Source organism: Rhodamnia argentea, chromosome 10 (assembly GCF_020921035.1).
Source record: "Rhodamnia argentea isolate NSW1041297 chromosome 10, ASM2092103v1, whole genome shotgun sequence".
In the NCBI taxonomy this organism is placed as follows: domain Eukaryota; kingdom Viridiplantae; phylum Streptophyta; class Magnoliopsida; order Myrtales; family Myrtaceae; genus Rhodamnia; species Rhodamnia argentea.
The window spans coordinates 13,983,380-13,989,658 of record NC_063159.1 but is presented as its reverse complement, the minus strand read 5'-3'; positions in this window follow the sequence as shown (position 1 = coordinate 13,989,658).

Here is a 6,279-nt window from a genome sequence, read left to right as displayed (position 1 = left end):
GCGGACACAGGACACGTGTGGTCGACCATGTTGTTGGCCACGTAGTGTGGTTGTTCGTGTCGTCTTCCTCGCCATGCGTGTACATCCTCAGGAGAAGGTGGTGATCTGTCTTGAATCGGGTCTAATACTTGATTTTGCTCGCTGGGAAACGAACGAGATACGATGCGATCGGCCTAATATTCTATTGACGGCCACAAGGTTTATATTCTGTTGGGTTTTTGTTTCACCAGGTTACCTTACCCATAACTAATCTAATGCCACTAGTCATGCCAACCTTCTAAGCAATGATTTACAGTAATGGTTATGACCGAAGCGCTTTGGTTCAGCATTTGTAATAGGCTTTGAGTTCGGCCTTTTTTGGGCAAATGCAAATAGCATTTGACAAATTTTTTTTGGAGAACTTCGGAGAAATATAATTGTATTTTCAAATGCAGGCCTTTAACCCAAGATAAGTTTGGAGGTTTTTGGAAATGTAGCATTCTAGGAATGCAAGTCTTGGCATTGTCCATTATTCATCGGCACTGTCCATCTTCCCCATGGTTTGCACAGAGGAGCTGGAAGGAGGCCTGCTACCATTGCTTGAGGGTCGCGAAATCTCAGCGAAGCTGCCTAAGATAGGGCAATCTCAGGCGTCGACTGGGTTGCGCGACTGAGGTCGGGCGACCTTAGACGAGGCTGGCCGACAGTTTTGCTAAGTTTTTCCATTTAAGAGTTTAAAAAAAATAAATTAGCAAAAGCAATTTACAAAATGAAGTTTTTATCAAACAGCATTTAAATCAAAGTTCCCTCCCGATATATTTTCAAAATACATTTTAACAGAACATTATTTGCATTTTGGAAAACCTTTTTTAACTCGAAGGCCTTTACATTTCTCAAAGGCATTTCCCTAACGGCGCACCAAATGCACCCAAAGTAGTGCTCCTAGGAGACGTAACTGTAGCTCCGCGAGGAAGGTCATCATCGCATGCATTTCTTACGTGAGTACCACATTTTGCAAGTACTACTTTTAACTCGGCCATCGTTACAAGTGATGGGTGGGTTATAAAAAAAATATATTAAAAATCAGATTTGGACCAAAACGACGTCGTTTTGGTCACGTCATTGCCGCGTAGGAGAGAGAAAATATTAAAAGAGCCACGTCGGCATTTTCCGTTAGTTAAGTTGGACGGGGCTTAACGGAATGACTCGACTGCACTAGTTTAATAAATTTTAGGACTCGATTGCAATTGTTACGAGTTTTATAATTCAATTGCACTTTCGTAATAAGTTTTATGAATTTTTGTGAATATGTTCCTAAAAAATTTTGCCCAAGTATCCAGCAAAAGCACAAAACAAGGGGCGCTCGCAGTCCCGAACCTTATGATAGCGACAAAAGCAAAGTAAGAAGAAGGATGGGCTCCAATGGGAATCTCTCGCCCAGCCCGGCCCAGCCCAGCCCACTCATGTAATCAGACAGGCTTTTCGGGCTTATTTGTTTGGTTTTGTTGCAATTAGGTCTAATTTCAAGGTTTAGTACTATGTATTGGTCCACTAATCCAACCCATCCCCATAGCATAGTTACCTTTAAATAAATGAGTTTTGACGTCACGAAAGTTGATATTATGACGTGATTGATTTAGCAAATAGACGTGGACATGAGACCCGCCAAGGGAAGTCTATCGGATTATGCAGGAATGTGTAATTCGAAGTAATTCGCGCATAGTTGATGGGATTCGAGCAACGAACTCTGGCTTAATCGGTTGAAAATTCCCCAATTTCCCAACCAGCTTAACTAACCCGAGAGAGGGCGTTTAATCTTACGAAAGTTGATACCATCAGCAACGAAAAGATCACCTTCATCAAAACACTCATGTCATTTGGGTGATCCTGGCCCTTGTCGAGCTAGATTCTACCATAAAGAATCTGGCTATAAGTGGGCCGTCAGTAATAGGGAAACAACCAACATCGTGAGGTCCAATCAATCCCATTCAAAACTAGAGAATTTGCATCCATAATTCTTAATTCATTCTTGCGGAACGTGTGGAAACCCGAGCCCCGTTTTCGGGACTCGACTCCACCATTGGCGAGCTCCAAATCTAGTAAAACTATCACAAGATCCGAACTCAGAGCAGTCCGTGGATCGACCGGCTATAATTGAATGAACTCTTGATGGTTTCCCCAATGTGTCGGTGAACTAATCTTGTCTTTTGGGCCACGAAAGAAAACCGCTGAACGCGCCGCCGGTAATGATCTCGGTCGGCGGGCCACGTCGGTAGGTTTGCCCAAAAAGTCCACATGATCATCTCCTCCGCCACTAATTACCGTTCATTCCAGGAAAGGATTTCGCTTTTTCCGCTCTGCGTCCTCCACCTTTTCGCCCCAACAGTAGCTTGATTACACCCGTCAAGCGTTTGATTTACGAATTATTATCCTATCATTTATTTCCTTTCTTATTACTGCCCAAAATTAATGGCGGGGTATGTCGAGAAAACTTAATAATAATAAAAAAATGCTTTTCAAGAAATGATTTTTCTAATTTTGAGGGTGCGAATTTTCTTTAATTGTGATTGATTTTTATTTTCCGTTAACCAATCAAACTTGCAAAAGTCTGTGAAGTTAATTCCCGAGAGATTCTGCCGTTCGAAAAACTGTAAGAAGCAATCTTAAGTATTGATTAGCACTGTAATTAGACGTGGCCATATGTTGGTCAACCTTGACCCGTTGACTTGCTGTGCTCTGAACTTTCTTTCCCGTTTCCGAATTTTTGGTCAGACTCTAGACCCTTTCACTTCAAGCTCTTCCAAAACAAATCGAATTTCGTCTCTTTTAATAATTTATTGTTTTACTTTTTTACTTTTAAGAACAAAAGAAGGAGCTAGAATTGTAAATTACGATACCATCGAAAAAAATATCCCCACGCTTCATAAATCCAATAAAACCATTTCTCTCTCTCTCTCTCTAAGAGTCCAATCATCGTACGCTTCGACGCCCACCATCACCCAATCTCTCTCTCTGTCTCTCTGCACACGACGACGAAGACGACGCCGGCGGAGTCTTTGCGGAGACATCGGAATCCGCCGGAGCTGCGGAGAGCCTCGCCCCGGATCAGCGATTAGCGACGGTGGTGGCCGATTATGCTGCAGCTATTCCTCGCGGTGGCGTTCTCGGCGGTGCCGCTGACGCTGTACGTGCCGCCGATCAGGAGCCTGAACCTCTTCCTCGAGACCCTCGAGGACCTGCTCCGCCAGACCACCCTCTACACGCTCAGGGCCTACCCTCGCATCCGCCTCGCCTTCACTCGCCTCTACAACTCCCTCCTCCGCCTCTCCAGGAGATAGGTTTCCAAGTTCTTGATTTTCTTTCTTCGTGTCTTGCTTTTCTGTAAATTCGGCCGGCCGCTGCTGTCGCAGTCAGTATCGATTTCAATTGTACTATCTCTCAGTTGGGGATTCAATTACTTCTTTGCCCGCACGATAGATTGCTTCTCCTCCGAATCTCGGTTTGTTTCTTCTGTTCGATCCTCCTTCTAGTGAAGCTCTGCTTCGGTTTGATAGAGAAGGGATCTGAGGTGGGAAATATCACAGCTTAGTTCGGTGTTCATGGTTGTGTTGTTACGGACAGAGACAGGGTATCGCCATTTTTTTTCGTATGTTTAATCAACAAATCCATTTCCATGTGGGTCTTTTGTCTCTCTTCTCAGTGTTATTGGTGGTGGTGCCTGGTCCTCTGTCTATTCTGGGAAGTAAGATGGAAGTTTGAATAAGATCGTGAGGCTGAGCTTAATTTCCAGGGCATTGTACATTTCTTGTTCCCCTTCGCTGTACCATTATTATGGATAAATAATGGAGATGGTCGATTGACTTAGATGTTCTGGCGGTTATCAACTCATTATCTATTACAGCACAGAGCAGAAACAGGTAGGAGGAGGATGGGTTTGGTGGGGGCATTCATGGACCTAATCAAGTTTTTTCTTTTCCTATGCAAAATGCCATACCAGCAGAAAAAAGAAAGGGAGAAGAAAAGATTAGGATGGAACGATTCAAGGATTGGATGAGAACCTATGTGGGTGAGTGAGTTTAGCATCACCCCCACATGGTGAGTTCGAGATCGTTTGTCCTATCAGACAAACCCAAGCACCATCATTTTTCCTGGTAAGTGGATAAGGTGCGTGGCTGCATCTGGTTACGGTAGTTTCTTGGTCGTTAGCGACAACAAGACACTGGCGAATTCTTGATCCGCCCATTGCCTGTTTGCTCTGAAATTCTCTTTACGGAAAGAGATTTGAGGCAGCTCGTGACTTGCGCCTTTCGACAAACGGCTGATGTGCGTGCATCGCGAGGGCCATATTAAAGCAAAGACTAAAGCGAAGCACCTGATTTGTGGTTTCTGTGATTGCTTAGCATGCTTTAAGATGTTATTGAAGGTGACCCCGTCTGTTGTTTTATAAATCTGAGCAGGTAAAAACAGAGATTGTTCTGGTATTTATCCTCTTTGATGATAGTCTTTAAACCATTTCGTACGCCTTTCGACTTCAATGACATAAGGCTATGATTTGATTGGGATAAGGATGCACCTTAAAGATCTCCTGTTTTCTCCTTCGAGAAGTTGTTGTTTGGTGGCATTGCCAGCACCATCACCACCGTCGGTTTTGTGGGGCCAGTCGGTGTTCGGCGGCCTAACACGGTAGATGTTCATCGCCCACCGCCACGACCAACGAAATCTGCTGACCATTTGAATGGGTGGTTTGGTCAGTTGGGTCACGCTTGGACCCATCTCTCCATGGTGGATTCCCGGTGCATCCTCCATGGTTCTAGACTCCTTTGCCCGAGTTGGGCGGCGCGTGTTCTTACGTGTGACACGCAAAGAAATGAAGCAATTAGAGACGCGAGATCTATCAAACTTATTAACTTGAGTTGTTCGATCGAGTTGCATGTTGAAAGAGTCCTGTGATTGGTTGATGATATCGGATCGATAAGGCAATGGACATACAAAATTTATTGCTCATACCCCACCGCTTGTTGCCTTACTGTTCTGAGTGTTGAGTAGTTGAGATCTCACTACCCGGACTGTGTAAGAATGTGATTGGGTATTTGTTAGTGCGTATGCACTAGTCAATGTCACGTAAAATAGTCTTCGTCCACGTTGGTTTGGAATGACTAAATTGATAGATCACCAAATGGTACATGATTAAAAAAGTTTTGGATGCAATTAACTGTCATTTGATAATTTTTTTGCATGATTTTTTCTATACGTGTATTGTTTATGGTTCGTTGACCTCGTGATTGGAGGTTTCTCGAGCGTTAGGACATGTGTTAATCACGCTTTCGTTTGACCTTGGCGTGGTTTACGGAGCACGTCGTGTCACCACACAGTCCACAGGTTGGAGAGCCAACCGTTTGTTGGCCAAAGTATCCCCCACAGGATGATTTTTCCGGATCGTAACCCTAGGCATTTGAACAGAATCCTAAAGTACTTACCATTGCGTGATTCTCAATGGATAATAATATTCATTGAACTGCACAATCGTTGGACTCGACTGTAAATTCGAGGTCTTACAAAGCTGATGCCCATCCTAAGTTAAAGACTTGATCATGGTCATGGCGGCGTGCTTGGGCCGCCCGAGCCAATAGCACTCGAAGGGCGATGTGGACAAGTCTGGACTTCTCGGGCCCGGTGGCTAAGTCTAGACTAGGGTTTTTAAGCCCGATAGCCCATTGATCATGTGTATCCACATGTTAAAAAAAAGAAAAAGAAAAAAAAAATTATGGACTAAAAATTAAAGTGATTTATAAATATGAAGATCACGTACACTTCACTGTCGATTGTCGGCGACGACTAAGCTATTTCCATAAGATTTTGCGTAGAATTTTTTATCGGATGGACTAATACTTTGGTCGACGAATTAGGCAAACTTGCTGCAAAGTAAAGTACGGGGGATTGCTATTGATCGTTTCAAAAAATGTTAGTAGGTCTTTAAGGGGGCGCATGGTAATAATTTTGCTTTAGAAATCAACTTCTGACTATAAATTGATTTCTCTACTTCTACTTAGAAGCAGAAGTTGATTTTTTTACTTATGCTCCAGAAATTGATTTCTGATTAGAGAAAATTTCATTTGATTGAAAATTTCTATTTCTGAAATCATCTATAAAAAATTATTATCGGTGGTCGAAAAATTTCTAAAACTTCATTTTTAAACTTTTAAAATTTATTAAAAAATAATTTTTATTATTAAAATATTATTTATTTTTTACTCCGGCGGCCGGAGACGGCGACAAGGCGGCCACGGTCACAGTGGTGGT